The sequence below is a fragment of the Phocoena phocoena genome, chromosome 13 (assembly GCF_963924675.1).
Source record: "Phocoena phocoena chromosome 13, mPhoPho1.1, whole genome shotgun sequence".
Classification (NCBI taxonomy): domain Eukaryota; kingdom Metazoa; phylum Chordata; class Mammalia; order Artiodactyla; family Phocoenidae; genus Phocoena; species Phocoena phocoena.
In genome coordinates this window covers 37,071,729-37,091,947 of record NC_089231.1, presented here as the reverse complement: position 1 = coordinate 37,091,947, position 20,219 = coordinate 37,071,729, and positions in this window count along the sequence as shown.

The following is a 20,219-nucleotide window of genomic DNA, read 5'->3' as shown; positions in this document are numbered from 1 at the left end:
TCTCAGGTGCTTAATTAATCCTATGATATCACTGAATGAGTCATTTAGGTAGATTGCCCATAGAGCAAACACAGATCATTTTCTTTTACTTCCAAACATAGGTTTGTAGGTACTTTACATTTATTTCAGAGAGAGACAGAGATAGAAAAAGATATAGATGTATATATAATGATACATGTATGTATATATGTATATATATATATATATATATATACAGAGAGAGAGAGAGAGAGAGAGAGAGAGAGAGAGAGAGAGAAAGGCAGACACAAAGAAACAGAGACAGAAAGAAAGAGAGAGGAGAGAGAGAGAGACTATACCTTAACAAAGTTTCCTGCTGTGCTGGCCTTATCATCTGTAAAATGAAGGGATACCATTTCAGCTAATAAAGGTTTTTCTTTTTTAATTTAGTGTCATCGTTACCAGCTTATACTCTGTAAGACTTTCTTATTCACAACAAAATGAGGGAAACAGGTAACCAATGATCTCTCAAACCCACATACATCGATGCCTAAAATTTTCCACCCTGGAATCAGCAAAATGGTCTGAATATATAACCCGAAAAGGTCAAATTGCCCAAGAATATAATTGGACCCACCATCACATTGTAATTAAAGCCACAGAAGGTTCTCACATGCCACCTTTCTGTCTCTCAAATGCAGAGAGAAACACAAGCTTCACAGACCACAGGAAAATGCACTGATTAATTACACAGTGATGTGATATTATTCCTGCCAGGATAGTCCCTCTGAAATGTCAGAAGGATTAGAAGTGCCACATCTTCCTCCCAGACTCTAATCTTAAAGGGCCCTAGGATGAAAACACAGCAATTACTTTCATAGACTGTGTCAATTTTACAATAAAAAAAAGAGCGTTCCCAACAGCAAATAATTATAGCACTGCTTAATGATTGATTTAACATAGAAAACCCATCTAATTCCTTTTGTCATTACAATCTACAGTACTAACAATCTAACAATGCTGCCTTCATGGATAGACATTACATTAGCATTAAGAATAGTGCTAATACAACACGCAGTTTATCTTGTTATATTGTGAGTCGGCACTGCCACCCTATACACAATTATTAGTGTAGCACACCTTCTGAATGAAACCGACCAGATGAGAATTTGCTTTTCAGCATCTGTGCTAATGTAAAAGAGTATTGTAACCTAAAGCCGTCTCCTGCATATTTCATACAGCAGGAGAGAATGTGTTCTCTGTTTTCCTAGGATTCCAAAGTCTGAAAAAAGCATGAGCTCCAGCAAATAGGTTCATGATGATTCTAAATGGATCCCTATGTGGATGATATGCAAATGCAACTCTTACAAAAGATTACCTATGGAAATCTAGCTAGTCTACAAGTTAATAAGCACACTATAGTCTAAAAAAAAACACAACAAACAAAACAATCTTAGGAGCTCTGAGACTTTCTTGTGCTGAGCAATAGTTGACAATAAGATCATTTCAGAACACTTAGAATAAAATTAGGAAAAATAAAGAGAAGAGAATATGGAAAGTTAGCTTTCTTTATGATATTTCACAGGAAATTATATGGGTGATTAAGGAGTTTCCAAACCCCTTTTCTGTCACTATTTCAGGGAATAGCTTCACGTACACTCAGCTACCTAAAGATTTGATTCAATCAGTGGCATTACTGATTCATCTACTCCAGAAACTACAAATATTTCCTGAAGGCCTACTTGTGCTAGGTGATGGACAAAGACAGACACAAGAAACAGGCTTCCTGTTTGACAAGACAGCAATGGTGAGTGGGCACGTGTCCAGTGGGCACTGATACACACATCATTGTGTTGGCTCTGCAAGAAATATCTCAACTTGGAACATACAAGAAGATGTGGAGTTCCAGGTTTCATTTTGTCAAGTAGAGGCTCAGTTTCTCAGTTGGTAGAAAGATGAGTGTTCATGTAGAATGTTTAGGTAGCCAGACTATCTACATTTAAATCCAGGCTTATCCACCTATTAGATGTGTCTCATTCCACAAGTGAGCTATCTCTTTATACCTCATTTACCCATGTGTAAAATGGGGATAACTATTGAGCTCCCAAATGGGCTGTTTATGAAATATAAGTGAGTTAGTTCACGGAAAGACCTTAGACAAGTGTCTAGCACACTCAGTACTCACTACTATTCCTATCACCCTTGGTAAGTCTAATCTGGTAGTGATTTAGTGTACTTGAATCTATTTATTCTGACTTTATTTAGCAAGAGTCTCTGACTTTCAGTATATCAATTCTTTATCTTTCCTTTGAGAAGAGAATGAATAGATGTATAAATGTATTTACTGATTCCTAGACTTACAACTTTTATTGAAAGTATATAATTCAGAATTCTCTTTTCCATTTTGTGTTTCAGTGAAAATAGTTTGTGATAGTCTGTTCCTAATAAATTGATAGTCTCTGGATGTATTCAGATTTGGATCTCTTGAATATGGAACATGAATACAGACCTATCAAGTCATGACCACTGAAAAAGAGTGACTCAGTTTTCAACCAAATCTCTTAGTGCTACTCTCAAATTACAATCTCTCCTTTAGTATTGTTAATAAAAGTAGAAATAATAACTTATGTTTAAGTATGTGGGCTCATTGAGGTAGGGCCTTCCTCCCCTGTCTCAGGGGGAACTCCTTGGTAGCTTGGGGAGGTATTGCTGATGGAATCTGGAAATCAAACCCTCCTCAGGCTGCCTTATGTTAAGCAGTTATCTCAGACTGCAGAAATCCACATGGGTTTATCTTCTTTATTTTATCTGCCTGTCTGTCTATCTGTCTCTTTCTCTTTCCTTCTTTCAATTTCTCTTTCTTTTTCACATGAACATTTTTTCTGAATCAACACAATCTCCTCCTGAGAAATTTCATATCTTCTCACAGGGGAGGAGGGAGCTAGTCCTTAGGTATCTCTCTGTATCTTAAAAACTTGGTCTCGAATTTTTGTAAAAAACTAATGGAGCAATTTGGAAGACGGTGGAATTAGGCTCTGTATCCTGGAGATTCTTATGCAGGAGAGTGGAGTAGGTGTTACAATGTCAGTTTTGTCTCTACATAAGAAAAATCAATGGGTTATTTAATTTGCTCAAGATGTAAGCATTGCTTTTTTTCCTCAGAATATATTATATTTGATTTAAATATAGTCACCTATTAACATAATTTTTCTATTGTCCCTTTCAATAAATTAAGAAAGATAAGAAAAGAAAAGAACTCCATGATATGGAGAATTTGACTCTTTGTGTCTTTAAAGCTAGTTTTATTTTCCCTCTATGAGTGGTGATGCCACTTTGATTACCTTATATTATTTAGAAACCAAAATTCTCTCATTTCCTTGAAGAGAACTAGGAGTACAATTCCCAGTTCATGCTATTATTCTTTCTACATTGAAATTTGTAATGTAATTTCACACATATAATTATATTGTAATACTTACCTCAATCCTGTAACAGAGTTTGGACAGGGCTAGTTACTGTCATTTTATGGAACTTACTTCCCATTTCCACCTTCACCATCTTAGTTGGATTATTTTGAAAAGTGTTGTATTAGATTTTAGGCCAGATAGAACTAGAATAGCAACCAAGGGAATTTTCTGATTGGTAACCTTCTCTTCCCTCTATGCACACATGCTGTGTCAACCCTGTGAGACACAGCTATCAACTAACGATGTGGATTGTGGGATTATGTGGAGATTTTCAGAATGAACTATGCACTTGTGCCTGTTTCTGGTCTAGAACAATTCTGTTGTTAAGATGGGGGTAATAATCTGACTGTCTAGAGTACTACCTTACCATGTGATTTTTCTTTCCTCTCTAATCTAATACTCTAACTGGAGTATTAGTTTCCAAGTTTGGCCATCTGTACTTGATCTCAAGTCTATGTAAACAAAGGTGACTTTCTTTGTCTCTCCCCTCCCACCATCCAAATAAGCTAGTTACTTTCCCATCTGTTTATTCAGATGACAAGATGAGATAATGCACTGACAACCCTTTGAGAGAGTAAAGGTGCTACATGTATCATTATCAACAATTATTATTAATAATACCATCATTATGTCACTTCAGATCACTGAGGTAAAGGCAAAGTGAGCACAAAGTCAACTTCAGAGAAGATTCTGATAAGATAAATGCAGGATTTCAATGGGAAAAGTAACAAATCTAAGGAGATCTTCTACAATATGACTCTGACCTCTTATAAATGTACCTCTTGCTCACCTCAACCATGAATTCTCCAGCGAGGCAATTCTCCAAGTCTATCTCACTGATTGATTTCCCCATGCGTGACCTGCTTCCTTGGTTCTGTTCACCTGGAAAGCCCTCCTCATCCTCTTACCAGTTAACCAAGTGATACCCATCTTTCAAGACCCAGTATACACATCCACTTTCATTCTTGAAGACTTGCACTGCATCTCTTCTTATTGCTACCACTACAGTGCCTAACACACTGCCTGGAGCATGGAATTATAACACATTCTCCTCAAATAGATGAAGAAAAACCTAGTTTCCAAGGCTCTTGGTATCTTGGAGTACATGAAGAACTTATTTTTCATACTGTCCATTTAATGATTAATTTAGTTATTTTATTATGTTCAAGTCTTCTTTCCTGAACTATAGTATGTGCATTAATTCATCAAGATATGAAAATATGGATGTTGTTTGAGACGTTCCAGGATTTCTTATTGAAAATCTTTGCCTAAAATGTTCAAGGATGGAATTTCATAGATTGCTAGTTTTTTTTTTTAATTCCCTACTTCAATTTAAAGTTAGTATAAATTAAAGATTAAGTATTTCCAGAGGAATTGAGGAATAGTAGTGTGTATGTATGTGTGTGTGTGTGTGTGCTTATGTATGACTTGAAGACTAGTCCCTTAGATACCATCTGTATGCCTAAGTTGCTCATTTCTTCAATTTATTCTTGTGATAGGAAATGTCTAAGTAATATTTGATTCTTTCTGTGCTTTGTCAATCACTCCATTTCACTTATAAAGCAGCCAAAACTTTCAGGAGAGTTAGGCTGTAGTTGTTGTATACAGATTTGATTATTTCAAAAACTTCAATCTAGTCGGAACATACTTTAGCTGTATTTCTCAGACATAACACTCTGCATACAGGCTAAGCATAGAGGTGCAAAATCATGAGGTTTTATATCTCAGCATGGCCAGAAGGCTTGGCTTGGAATTTTTCCTGAAGTTGCTACTACTTCCTGTTTCACACAGCAACTTGGGTATTTGGCTCTTGACAGCACAATTGTATTTTTGCTGAATTTTATGCTTCAGGAGGGACACTAAGTAGAACATATTCCCCTGGGCTGAACCCTTCTACAGACTCAAATTTACTGTAAACTTTAGGAACATGGGAACCCCATAACAAAACTTGTAATCAATTCTACTTTTTCTGTCAGTACATGGTCATATACATTTTGGTAATGAATTATCCTTAAAAGATGCTAATATCAACAAGAATTTCTGTGATGAGAAGCACAAAGTCATTTCAATGAAAAGGGAGAGAGAATAGGAGAAGAGAGGGAGGAAACAAAGGAAGCTTTCAGTCAGGACCACGCCCAACTATGGGAAGAGAACTATTTCCTAAGAGGACTGAATTCCAAGGTGTGCACACTGTCAGATCCCAAGGCAAATGTGGCCCACGACCAACAAAATGTCATTTTGATTTGTTTTTGTGTTTATAATGGACTGTGTGTACTAAAATGAGGGGCTCCCACTCTTCACTCCATCCCCTGCCTTTTATATTTTGAGAAACACATTTACATCACTTGGCTGGCCCTGTTGGTTGAGGCTTGTACTCCAGTAACCTGTTAAGGATGGAAGTGAAATGGGAAATCTGAAGGTGGTTCAGTACAAAGAGTCTAAGCATAGTCTCCAAGTTCTTGTCCCAGGTTTCTATTAATTGAGTCAATTTAGGTTAAACTCCTCGAGCTTTACTTTCTTCTTCTGATACACAGTATGTATTTAATAAATGTCTAGGATTGAGTTACTATCCCATCTGGCAAAGAGAGAGTCTGGGGCCTGCCTGACTCATATGGATCTCTCTTCATACACTAAATACACGGGCTTCCTAGGTTAGGTCCAGTTATGTTACCTCTTAGTTGACAACGTTTTTCTGTGAATCAATAGGAGAAAGGATTAAGACTGCTCTTTGAGGTCACTGCTATGGGGCTAACTTGAACGGTGTCCATATGTTTCAATTAGAGATAGTCATCAAATTCAGGGTAACTAAGTTTCTTTTTTACAGTTAACTGTCTTAGCCAGTGGAAATAGATGAAAGGTGCTCATTACTTTAATCAAAGGCCAGCTAAGAACAATTTTCTCTTATCTTTAATATCTCAATGTGTTTTAAGTAAAGCAAATTTTGCATGAGAACAAACAGTTAACATGAAAATTGTAACTGGCAAAGGTGCTATGAAACCATCCGATCTATTCATCTCCACAGCGATCTCTTTCAAAAGTGCTTATCTCTGCTGCTACTATTACAATTGCAGAACATGACAGCAGCTGCCAATCAGAGATAAAACCCAAGGTTTCAGAGGCAGCTGGAATAACACAGCTTATAGTGTCACGGTCTCTATCCACTTTCCCCTGGCCTAGTGTCAGCCAGCTCTAGAAAACATTGCGAGCAGAGAAAATTATGTTTGCTTTTGGTTTCTCTTTCCATTCTTTCATATTCCTCAATACCACCTTTCAGCCCCTAGCTCCCTTCTTCCCAGTGATCATAGATTCAGATTCCTCCTCTCCATCAGAATCCACATCCTTCCTATTACACACAGGATAATATCTGCATTTTAAGTATCACAGGTAGTGTTTTGAATGCTATATGCTTACTCCTTATTTGCACTGGATATTTTCCATTCATCCTTCTTATCTACTCTCTTTCACTTTTCTCTGTCCAGGGCTCCCTTGCCTACTGGTTTCTAGTGGGTTATACCAGTGGGAGGCACCAGCAAAAGATCAGCGCGTAAAAAAAAAGAGGACGGGATGTCTGTTTGTTCCCTGGCTCCCTTCTTGCTGTGTTACTAGCTGGCAATAGTTCCATCCTTGTACCGAAGGCCATGACCCCTTAAACAGCAGTCCCCTTTCTTTCCCAGTTTTAATAATTTCTCCCCTTCCTAGACCCTGCAGATCTGAGGGTGGTGTGGCTTCTGCTGTTACTTATCCTGTGATAGTCAATGTCTTGTTGACTGTCATTAATCTATTCTACACATTTATTAACAGTGTCTTCATTGAAACAGCTTTCAGTACACTTTTTAGGATGTCATGTTCTTCCTGCCAAGATAATGACACATATAACTTCACATCTCTTAACTGGTTCTGAATTTGGATGGGGTGAAAATTCGTGTATGCTAGCCTCTCTTGAATACCAGAAATTGGTGCCTCCTTTTTATTCAGTTCTTTGCACAAATGTCGCTTCCTCTGAGGAGGCATCTCTGACCACCCTCACCAGTTCTTATCTACTCACCCTGCTGTGGTTTCCTTGTAGCACTTACTATCAACTGTCTCCCACTAGCAGACACAACACAAGAGGGCAATTCTGTGTCCACTTGCTGTTCATCTTCAGTGTCTGAAAAAAGATCCAGAATACAGTAAGCACTTAATTATGAACTTCTGGTGCTTCCTTCTTCCACAAGTAATATTTACTCCCTTGAAAATCACCTTTTTCAAGAGAAGCAAGCATTGTCTAAGTGGGGCAGTGCCATGCTCCTGGCCGTGCTGGGTAAAAGCTGGTGTCCTAGCATCCCAGCTCCATGTATACAACTCCCAGACCTGGGACTGTCACTTCCTATAAATGCTAAAACCTTAATCTCCACAATTCTGAAGAAAATCAGTTTTCCATTAATTCACCTTGAAATTGACTCTTCAAAATGAATGTGAGTGTAAAATGGGAAAGAAAAAACAATTCAAATATATTTCAAAAAGTAAGGTCGGAAGTGGCAGTGTTTCACATGTAGTCACCTTTACTGAGACTGGTTCACTCTCCCCTGTCCCCAAATCCTCTTACATTGTCATATGTATCACCAGAGCTACCCATTTGCCTTCATTGTCTCCTCTTCTGCCTCTGACTCCTCCCCACCTTGCCCCTCTTGACCCACCTTCTACTCCTCATAAATGTGATTCTTCCTTTGCCTGTCGTAAGCTGTGTGAGGCTAATGGTAGGTCTCCTACGTTTTATTTCCTTCTGGCTTTTTCTTATATTTCCTATGCAGTCAGAGAAAGAACAGTAAAGTCTGTAATCTGAGAACAATATCCTCAAAGTAAGCAGGGACACGTCTAAATAATAGCCCTGTGAGTGACCAGAGGCAGTGTCTGTGTATTGATAAGAGTCCCATGTATTTTTAACCAGAAGACATCAGGTCTATAATCACATTTTTCTAGGGGCTGTACTCAGCTCCGTGCCAGCCACACTAAAAAGCTCATAAATAACTTGGATCAGAGGAAATTGGAAAATGATGACTACAAAAATACAAAGAAAATTTTTATGTTTTCCAAAACCCAGATGGCATTGACAGTTATTTTCTCCTTGGCCATAAGCGAGCTATTAGAACTTTCTGATGGAAGTAAGAGTCGTCAGATTTGGGTAGGGCAAGTCTTACATAGCAGACCAAAGTGATGCAATTTCTTTTGCCTCTCCTTTATCTCTTTTTTGCAGTACACGGGCCTCTCACTGTTGTGGCCTCTCCCGTTGCGGAGCACAGGCTCCGGACACGCAGGCTCAGCGGCCATGGCTCACGGGCCCAGGCGCTCCGCGGCATGTGGGATCTTCCCGGATCGGGGCACGAACCCGTGTCCCCTGCATCGGCAGGCGGACTCTCAACCACTGCGCCACCAGGGAAGCCCTATCTCATTTTTAATTCTCCTCTTATAAGCCAACATTTTTCTCCCCCACCCTTCAGTTCTTTGATGCTAAGTTCTCTTGGCCTGCAGGAAGGCTCTGTCCATGGACTTCACCCTGGCATACCTGAGTGGCATCCAGAAGTGTTGAAGTATTCAAAGTAAATTCTCTTTCCTGATTCCACCAGCAATGCACTAATTGCTTCCCTGGTATTTAACAAACAGGTGATCAGGTGAATTCTCAGTGACTGATCAGGTGAATTCTCAGTGACCAATAGTCACTGATTACAGTGACTAATGGATGTCCTGCGTCAGCCTACAAAGGTTAATGATTTAAAAGTCAGCCTAGTAAAACAAATACATCTCTAATTCACATTTCATGAAGGTAGAAAGAGTGAAATGTATGCTTTTAGGAAGAAGGAAATGTTCCCATGAGGGAGTGTATTTGACATCATGAAGGCAGGCACCTATTTCCCTCCATGTGCTGGAGGGATGATGTTACAATGTGCATGTAAAAAATGATGAACAGTCCCAGTGGATGGAATTCCTGATTTGGTGGAGGTTGAAGAATTCAGAAATATATTCCTTAAAATGGAGAAACCAGCCATTTTGAAAACAAACCAACAGATATGGGCTCTGGAACTCTTAGCCGGATCATGTTTTCTCTCCCTCACCTCACCCCACACTAACTTTGTCATTGCAAGCATCCTGGCCAATGGCTACAAATGACAGAACCATCTTATCATGTGGTTTCAAATATTTTGAAAACAACATTAGGGCAGTCCTTTGAATAGAGATTCTTTTTTTCTTTCTCATAGATTTATAGGAGCTCCATGAATATTTAGCATATTAACCTGTTTGTCATCTGTGTTTTTCCTAAACTGATATTTGTATTTTGCTGTCATTTATGGTATATTGGAATACACAAAAATTTTAGTTATTTAGTGCAATGTGTTATTCTTCTTCCTTATAGTTTTGGGTTCACTTTCTGTATCAAAGAGTTTTAATCCATCTAGATATTACTTTTATAATGACCTTCTCTCTATTAAAATTTGGAATTATTTAAGTTGTTAAGTACTTTTGTGAGACTTTCCTTTTCTACTTTGTAGTATTCACCTCTTTTAGTAGCTGTTACCAGACCAAATGTGTGCTGAGAATGAATGAATTAATAAAGGAAAGAATGAATGCACTACTGAAAACATGGTAGGGGATCCATGGAGACGTAGGGACTAAAACCAGGACACTGACATTTATCTGTGGTAATTTTTTAAGATATATGATGAAAAGTTTGATAGTTTCCTCTGTTAAGAACACTATACTTTCTTTGTTCCAGAAAAAAAGCTAAAAAGCCAGGATTAACCTCAGTCAAAATTGTTTCTTTAAATTTTGAAACAAAATGGGTGCAGTCATGTGTGACTAAACCTGAGCGATATTCTCAGGATTAAACATATTCATTAATATTGGGAAAAAGGCTTCCTTGCATAAGAATGAATTAGTGCCCCATCTTGAGATGTAGAGCCTGCCTTCTGTAATATGCCTTTTATATAATCTAACGCTGCTCAAAGCTGGGGCGAGGCTATGATTTCTGAACAACCACATTCTCGAATCACACTGAAAACTTAAAACTGCTTTCAAGTAGTGATTAAAAATAAATCAATCTTAGATACTGGATCCATTAGTAAACTTAAATACCAACAGAATATGTTATAATTTGGTGACCCCTCCCCCCAGAAAAAGAAAAACTCAAAAAACAAAAACTTCAATCTCCAGCCCCCCAAGCTTTTTAAGGTGTTTGGAATTCCACTATTAAAATACAGTATTTGGGGGTCCAAGAACTGAAATCCTTTTAACTTCCCTTGAATGATGCCACATTTTAAACCAGTATCATTTAATAAAAATAATGATGATAGCTAACATTTATTGAGGGCTTAAGATGTGCAAGAAACTCTACTAAGCATTAGCATTGTCTCCTTTAATCCTTACAATAGCCGAACGAGGTAGGTAATACTATCATCCTATTTTATAGATAAGGAAATGGAAATTTTCTTCTTGTGGTTTAGTAACTGCCCAGTGTCACAGCTGGAGTGTGATGGAGCAAGGACTCTGTCCTGACGTTTTACTCACTTAAATGCCTATGTTGGTATAACCAAGAGTTCATTCTGTGGGCATAGTATAGTGGGCACTTTTAACCTGCTCAACATGGGCCAACTGTGAAAGCAGAGGCTGAAGAGAGGTCATAGCCAGGAAGTGGAGCCCAGATGAAAGACTCTGGGCAGTTCCAGGTCCAGAAATGGAAGAGATGGGGATACAAAACATGGTTTCTACCATCTGGTTGGTTTTATTCCGATAGCCTTAGCAGGTCCAGCAGAATCTCTAGAAGGTATGTCTCATCTATAGCTGTCTCTTGCACATATTACTTTTCATCTCCTTAAATACTCAGGATTTTCTCTGCAGCTCTTTGTTCTGCCCACAGGAGACAATGGGTATTCATTAGTGGGAAACTGCACTTTTTCTTCCTCCTGTTATTGGTTTTAAATTTGAGTCATGGTGACGACCTCAGAGCCTTTCCAGCTTGGAGAATGTTCTAGGCTGTGCAAGCAACTTTTCTGTCAAGCAAGATGGCACTGGTTATGTATCAAAGTATCAGTGACTTCAGACCTCAGGAGCCACAAAGAGATTAGAATGTAGCCAAATGGGTTTAGTTGATTTGCCCTCAGAAATTTTAGAAAAATAGCTAAAAAATAATTTTGGGAAAAAATAGTTAACGAAGTTCATTTTCATAGCATTTTCTCTCCTCGTCTCTGTGGATAAAGCAACTTGCATGGCTTATTTTCTCCTTCATTGCAGAATGAGGTGGAGGTGGGGGTCCTGCAGGGTGGAGGCTGGTGGTTTCCAGGCTGGACTTGGGCAAGACCCACAGACCTGTCCCTGATCCCGGTGCAGCTGTGCAGCTGGTATTTCCTGAGAGGACACAGCTCCTGGCCAAGCACACCAGAACCTGGCCTCAAGATTTATATTAAGTGCCAATTATTTTGTTGGTAGTGGTAAAATAACTCCTAGGTTTTCTATGGGCTTGACAAGTTTACAGAAGGAGGTATCAACAAGGACTTGAAGGTCATCTTAAAAAATTTCCTGATGGAGCAAAAAGAATCCTTCATAACTGATTGTTAGAGAGAGAGAAGGGGGAGGCATTGCAACAAAGGAAACCTCTGACCTCACAGGGATAGGAAGGGATGAAGAAGTTGAGTACCAGAGAGTCCTGGGCACTCAAACTCCCACATTGAGGGGGTCAGTCTAGAGTATAGGTATAATTGGGGCTAGGTCCTGAGAGCAAAGTTTGTGTCACCCTCTACTACTTGGTACAGTGTATGGAAGTTTTGTCTTATTGCTTTTGTTCAGGTGTGGAGTAATATAGAAAAACAAGGAAAGAGTTTGCCTATGACTTGATTTATGTGCTGTCTGCATCCAAAACATGGCCCAGATTAGTTGGCAGTTAAGAGCATATCCTATAGTCAAATACATTCTTTTGTTTGCACAGAGAAACAGAAGCTTGAAATGACTCATTAAAATAGCTCAGGGATTCAGGAGCCCTAAACAACTCCCACCAAACAACAATTTGATGGGTTAAGGGTAAATGAATCTATGATGAATAGATTATATTGCCCCTAAAGAAGATGCAAGTTTACAGAAGTTCACTGGGCAGTGATGTTTTGGGGCACCCCTAAGCCCTGGAATCAGGATATTTAGAAATAAAAAGCTTATCTAAGTGTCTGCAGCAGCCATGCAAAGAAGTACTTCTTTTGTTTGGAGGGCCTTGGATGTGAAGACTGGAGTCTGTTTATTATATTTTGCTATTTGCCATGTCTATCCAATGACCCAATTGCTCCATTTCATGCCATTTAATCTCAGACCAAATGCCGTTAACTATCTGAGAATGACTTCTGATTTTTCCACAGTTTCCAATTGAAACTATAATAGCTCCTTATTCTAAGTCTCTGACCAGGTACTGTGAGAAATCACCAGGCTTCATTGTGGGAGAGAGAATTGAGGGAAGGGCTGAAGCAGTGAAACTTAGAAACTTCCATCAATGAAAAGAGATGATAAAAATGAGCAGTAATGGGAACAACATAAAGTGCATTAAAAAAGAAACAGTGGTCATTGCAATTCAATAGCCAAACCCATAGAAAAAAAGGAGAATAACAAAAAGCTTATCTTCAGTGTTCAGAGAGAGTTTCTTTATGGCTTTGTAGATGACTTCTCCCTTAGAGCATTCCAACACACAACAAAGCCCAAATTCAGGAATATGTGTGTGCTGGGCTCTACTGTAAAGGGACTGACTTTTATTTTAGGGAAATGAAGTTACTGCTGATAACGTAAAAGAAGATTTTATGATTTCTATTTGCTCTGAGTGACTTTAAAACTACATCAGGAAATTAAACAGTCAAACAAAATAAAAAGGGCCATCAGGTTTTTTGTGTTTTGTTTTGTTTTTTATTTTTTTTCATTTGAAGAGGAATTTATGGTTTTACAAACAATAGGAAGGTCACAGGTCCAAAGCAATTGGAAACCAAGGATGCAGTTTTCAGAGAGTAATATATAATATCAACAATTTAGCATGGTCCTCTGTACAAATCTCAAGATAAGTGTTGTTATTTGTTACTGGCTCCTGCATGTGGGTCCATTCACCCACATAGGGATAAGAAAGGTTGAGTGGTGCGCTGGACCTCCTGACTCTTGTCTTGTTCTAAATAAACATCTGCTTGATACTCAGGATCAGCTATGGAATCTTACTTTCCCAAAGCTGCCAAAACTCCTTTTTCTTATTTCTGGCTTAGATGCAGTAGGCCACTGCATTAAAGGTAAGATCTGGTTGTCCCTCCTCCTCTTCCCTCCTCATAGTCAGCTCAGTGGTCCCCCAGTGATTAGCTTGACCTCTTACAGCTTGAGATTCTACCCAAAATAGGACTTGACTGGCTACATAGAGATACAACTGTCTTCCTACCCCAATTCTTAGTGACATTAGAACACAGAGAATATGAGTAGCTGAATAAATTCCTTACTTTACCCAAAAGTGACAGGGTCATCTATGGTCAACTCAGGTAGAGGTGAGTCCTAAGGTATGTCTAACCATATATGTAAGTTTTCCACTTCATACACTAGAGACCTCAGCCATTGCAACTCTTCTTTGCCATGGAGCTCCCAGTAATTCTGAAGCTCCCAAGGTGTTCATGGATAGAATTAAGTTTCAAAAATAACAGATTTCCTTGGTAATTCTATACATTTATTTCAGGCATTTTGAGGCATTATTTTGAGAAGAGGTCACAGACTGCCAGAGGATGAATGTTGAGACTCGACATGGGCCTTCCTGGTTTGGGGTCTGCTGGACAGCTTTTCCATGGAAGCTGCTGCATGAGGTCATGCAGTGCAAGGTGTAGGGGACTTTGCTTCTGCCCCAGTGAAGCTGATGAATCCCTGTGTTGGAAAAACCCTGGTGGCTGGACTGTGAGCTGGGTTATACAAGGCATCCAAAGAATCAGCTGTAATTCTGATTATTAAGGGGCCTTTCTCAGAAGTTAAACGGTGTCTTGTCATTGCTTGACTGTGCTGACCTCTAGAGACAGGGACTTCTGCTTCCTCCTGGTGGTAAATTCTTCCATGGACTGTAGACTCTCGTCTCATTGTATAACTAACTACATTTGTGGAGGGAAACTGGCTATGTGTCAAGTTCACCTATCTTTCAGGAGCCAGAAGAGCAGGTCCAAGGTAAGGCTTAAGCCTGGGGTGAGTGTTTGCAAATACAGCATCAGAGCCTCTTCCTAGTCTCTGCTAGCATCCCTCAGCCCTGAGCTCAGGTGTTCTAACATCACCTCTTTCAGCCATTCTCTTTTTCCATTCTTTGAATATCTGAGTTGTTGCAGTCTATACAGTTCAACTGTTGTTTGCCTCATGGGCTACCTGTGTTGTTTTGCATTCTCCTCAACCTCAAGTTCTACAATGGAACTCAGCAAGCAAATAATAACCAGAAAGGATGAAAAGCTCCACTTGGTGTTTCTTATTGTGATATGAACTCCCAAACTCCATCACCTCTGAGATACAAGGGGCTCACACTAACCTTTAATTGGGTTGAGGGTTCAAAATCCCTTATATAATTTCCTGTTTACAAACATTTTTACAAATCTTAGAGGCAACAGAAATGTTGATCAATTTTTAATTGATCTTCAAGTCTCTGTTTTTCTTGTATTATTTCAGAAGCCTAATGTGTTTATCAAGGCTGGCTCACCCAAGCAAGTATGGTCTTTGTAGAGACAACATTCTATAATGTTGTGAATCTGAACCCAGCTGACCGTGTTGGGTACATTATTAGAAACATACATGGAGCTTCTTCAAACTTTATTTCTTGCCCTGATTCCATTATTTCTCCTTTTTTTGTGGTAGATAATAGATTTGTAAGACATTGAGAAGGTCTGATCACCAGGACAGGTGGTCGGGGGAACATAGGTAAAAGGGAGAGAGAGAAATGAGGGTGACACTCAGGTGTCTGATTGGGGAGCTATATGAAAGATAATGCCAGTGACAGATATGGAAAGCTGAAGAGGAAGCCAGCTCCAGGGCACATGTGTGAAAGGGTTTGGTAGTGTCCACCTGAAGAATATTCAAGTTCATCTGCCAGTTGGGCAGTCTGTTTACTTTCTTATGTCTGAGCTGATATACTCAGCAGGGACAGTCTCATTCAGTTAGTAATCATTGAAATGTCCATTCCCTCATTCAGAAAATGTGTTTCTGGTACCATTTCTACTCCTAACTGGTACTATATAACTCCCAGTAACACTGGCACTCCAGGCTGTGACCTTTTTGAAACACACTTCAAATAACAATTCAATCTGCAAATTATAAAGTGATGAGGATGTTGAACAGGTCAAGGCCAAGGGCAGAACTCATTGTCAGGCCACTAGAGATATACCTTCAGGTTAATGCTGATATGTTGATTAGCTGCCCTTGTGTGTGGTCATTTAGCTGGCTACAAGCCAGTTCACATTTATACAAAATAATCTAAGAAGTCTAGCCAAATACTGAGTTGAAATCCAGGTACTGTGTGTTTAAAGCAACCCCCTTTTGATATACCTATCTAGTATCTGTGTCCAAAGCCACATCACAGGGCAGTATTTCAGGCTAGAATAGGATTTTCACGGCAAAGGCAAAATGACAGGGAAGTTGGAGAGGTGTGGGAGGATATGAAGCTGAAACCAAGTGTAATGTACATGTTTCTGTAGCATCGAGAATAAGAGAGGTAGGAAGTTCCCTGAAACACCCCTCTAGGAACCGAATACAAGCACATTGGGGTAGTGAAGGAACTGACAGTGATCAGGGGAGTTCATGCTGAGTCCACTGGAAGGTCAGTGGAAAGTGGAAGTCTCATTTCCCTAGACTCCTAATCAGTGTCAGTCAAACCACACCAGGATTGAACTTTCCTGTGTGAGGCACACTGTGAGCATCGCTGTGGAGAAAAGAGTCTTGTTCTCAGCACTTCCTGTCCAACCAGTGGAGGAGAAGGAAGGCCACTGTTCCCTGACATGTGGGAAGTCTACATGCATGAGTGCCTGGGAAAAATTTCATTAGAGCCTTTCTAATGGGGAAGGGGTTCATGGAATGTCCTGCCTAGAGAAGGGACACTTTCAATGGGCAAGTTAAGAGACAGGGAAGATGAAACAAATTGTGGTTTTCTTCAATCTATTGACAATTAAATCTTATTAAATTTCTATGTCCCCAATCCACAAATATTTCAAATATGATTACAAAGATGCAGTATAAAAAAATCGAAAGGCTGGAAACAATGTCCCCAGGGACCTTCTAGTCCCATGTACTCCCTTGAGTAAGTTGCTAAACTTCTTTGAACTCAAGTTTCCTTATTTGTCAATAGGTGTACTGGGTCCCACCATGTTTATATAAAAAGAATGTTAGTGGTATCCAGCTTCTTATTTAATTGGTAGCACCACACAAAGTTGAAAGTATGTATGGTTACAAAGTATTTGATCATCCCTCTTAGCTGCCTGAAATTCCGCAATTCCCAATGAATATACAGCTCCTGTGTTTAGATTCATAGGCAAGCACCGAATGTTACTATTTTCTTACCAAGGATCCTGCAAAAAATTCTGTCTCCCAATGGACTATCTAAAAGCATCTACATAACTTCACTTCTTGCAATTGCTTCCTGTTTGCACATTCAAAAAAAAAAAACATTTGTTGATGCCTCATGAACTGAGAGATCTCTAAGGATTTGGTAATACTTTTAAACCTCTCTGCCATTCATGGGAAAATCTGAGGTGTGTGTGTGCATGTGTGTGTGCACATGTGTGACAGAGAGAGAGAGAGGTTTATTGTTCAATATAGTAGAAGATACATTTTCATTTGCTTTTCTTCTATTCTGGAAACATTTGGTATCTGCTATTGTTCCAATCCTTGGTTAAAGTGGGGATGGGAAAGAATATAAAAGGGACAGTTACAGAGATATTCACACTAAAGGAAAAAGGACTGAACCAGTGATGTGCTGATGAAACCTCAGAATTGGCTCAATATGTAAAACAAGTAGGTTAAACAAAGCAAATTTTTAAAAAAAATACAACAAACAAGCAAACAAATCAGACTCCAGCCTTTCTTCCATTAGAAGCTATCATCTGAAACCGTGCTGTCCAGTAGAGTAGCAATGGGCCCCAAGAGGCTGTGGACCACATGGAATGAAGAAGGTCCCAAGTATAAGTGTAAAAGAACACTTGATTTTGAAGACTTTGTATTAAAAAGAATGTAATATCTTTCACTGATTTTTTTTTACTAATTACACATTGACATTAAAATATTTTATATATACCGAACTGAATAAGATATATTAAAATTAATTTTACCTTTTGTTACTTTTTAAATGTGGCTATGAGAAAACGTGAAATTACATATAGGGCTGACTTTATATTACTATTGAGCAGAGCTGATCTAAAACATCCTAAATATGACCTTCAAAGCTCGAATAGTACAAATGACCTTCTTATTACAAGTGAGATACAAAGGTCAGAGATGTGACCTCAAATCACTAGCTGCTTTAAAAACCTTGCAGGCAGAGCTGGGGTCTTGTAGAATAAAGGTAGTTTAGTAGTAAAGAAAAACTATGCAAAACTACTAAAAGAGCCATTTCAAAAAACCACTTCGTCATGAGATATAGTATGATGGAGGACACTCTTACATATAGGGTGAAATTTTAAATTTTATAAAAAAATAAGTGTGCTTGTCTTGGAGAATTGAAACACTCTTTTTTTTTTATAATAGAAGTTAAAATTATATTTTAAATTGCATCATTATTTTTACTTTCTAAAATAGAACTGGTGAGATAAACAGCTATTTTAATTGCATTCTGCTCCAGTGAAATCCAGGACTTAAATATATATTTTTTTTCTTTTTTTTTTAAAGGCATAGCTCTAGCATTTTTATTGGTCTGACTAGTGAAAAATGATGTTTTTGCTGTTTGCAGGAATATCTTGGGCAGAGCAATAATGATCAATCCCTGATGAATATAACAATGGCTCCAGGCGGTTACTGGGGAATGGCAAGAACCTCATTTTTATAACTATGTTTAAACACAATGTAGGAGGTTTTGTTTGTTTGTCAGCTTTTCATAAAAATAACTCCAGTAAGCCTAATGAAAAATTGGGGCAGATTCATCAAATGTGTATTTCATACTGAGGGTCAGGATACTATGGCCCTTATTTTCTATGAAACTTCCTCATCCACTAATTCAACAAAAATTTCTTGAACACCTCTCTGTCTGGCTTATACTAGATAGGGAAGACATCAAAGTGCAGAAGTTATGGACTGTAAATTTTAGGAACAGTGAATTTCTATCCCTAAACAAATTTGAGGACCTTAAAAAACATGTCTAATTTTATTACCTTACTTTACATATGGAAGAGCAGAGATCCAGAGTGTGAAATGACTTGCTCAGGGTCTCAGAGGTTGTTTTAGGAAAAGCCAGTGCTAGAAGCCATGTATTTTTGATTCCCAGTCTAACACTCGTCTATTAAAATATGTTGCTTTATTTTAGAAAATCACTACTACAAAACCAGCTTTCTTTTTTTTTCTTTCTTTCTTTTTTTTTTCTATCTCATGCTCTTTTGATGCATATCACTTACTTTTTTTTCCAAGAAATGCCTCTTTGCTGTGAAGGCAATAGTTGTATTTGGAGGATTACTCTAAACAGGCCAAATCCAAGCAGAGAGCAGCCCTGGGCCCTCTCCATAGATCACAGCTTATGGCAGCTCCCCCAGGGAACACAGAAGTGCTTGGACCAGCTTTAAGTTTAAGTGCATGTCACCATGATGTACGGTGTCTTTGGTGTTCGTATATCATGGAGTGGAAGGGGTGTCACCCATGGACGGAGAGCATCCATTCTCCTCTCCTGACACTGTGCCTTTTTCCCCAAACAAGACATATCTGTGCAATTATAATCTTATCCAGGCTGGCTTTCCCTCTCCAGAGCTCATCTGCAGTGAGGAGCAGAGTCAGTCAGCAGTTGGTGGAAATAAGTTTTAGGGGGCATGCTTTGGGAAACAATGAAAGAGAGGTAGCACTGAGGATATAGAAGGGCCTCCTGTGTCCATCAATTTCAGCTTCTTGTTAGCAACCCAAATGGCCTAGTTTTTATGTGCAAAGGAAAGTAGCAATTGGCAAGTCCTCAAAAGTCATTCTTCTCTGGGTTCAAATCCCTGATCAACCACTTGGGTGTGTGACTCAGGCAAGTTACTGAACACTTCTTTGCTTTAGTTTCCTTACTGTAAAAATGGGGATTAGATGAAAATATTACTTACCTTGTGTAATTATTGGGAAGAATAAGTGAATATATACAAATGAAACCCTAGTCTAGAGCATGGAAATTGCATTGCCATCAATACATGATGATTGTCATTATCGTAATTTCTTCCTTAGGACTTGGTCTAAGATATCTTCAGTAAAGGCATAAAGTTGAAGAATTATCCTTTAGGTAACTAAAGAGCTTTTTAAGCAAGAGGTACTTCAGGACTCCCATTTCCATATTAACTGGAGAAGAGAGAGTGAAGTTCTGAAAGAGACAATCCATGAAGAAGTTAATCCATTTAGTCCTTTTTCCCATCCATCCATCCATACATCTATTCATATAGCCATCCATCCATCTACCAATTGTTTTACTGCCTTGGAGTTTAATTGAATGTGTTTTAGGTCATCCTGTTTTGTTGACCTAATAATAGATTTGCTTCTTCCTCATGGTCAAGGCTTAAAGGCAAAGGCAAGGCTGGCTTGTTCCCAACGGTATAACTTGTGAATGAGCAGCCTAAGTGTTGAGTGGGCATCTGGACTGAACTT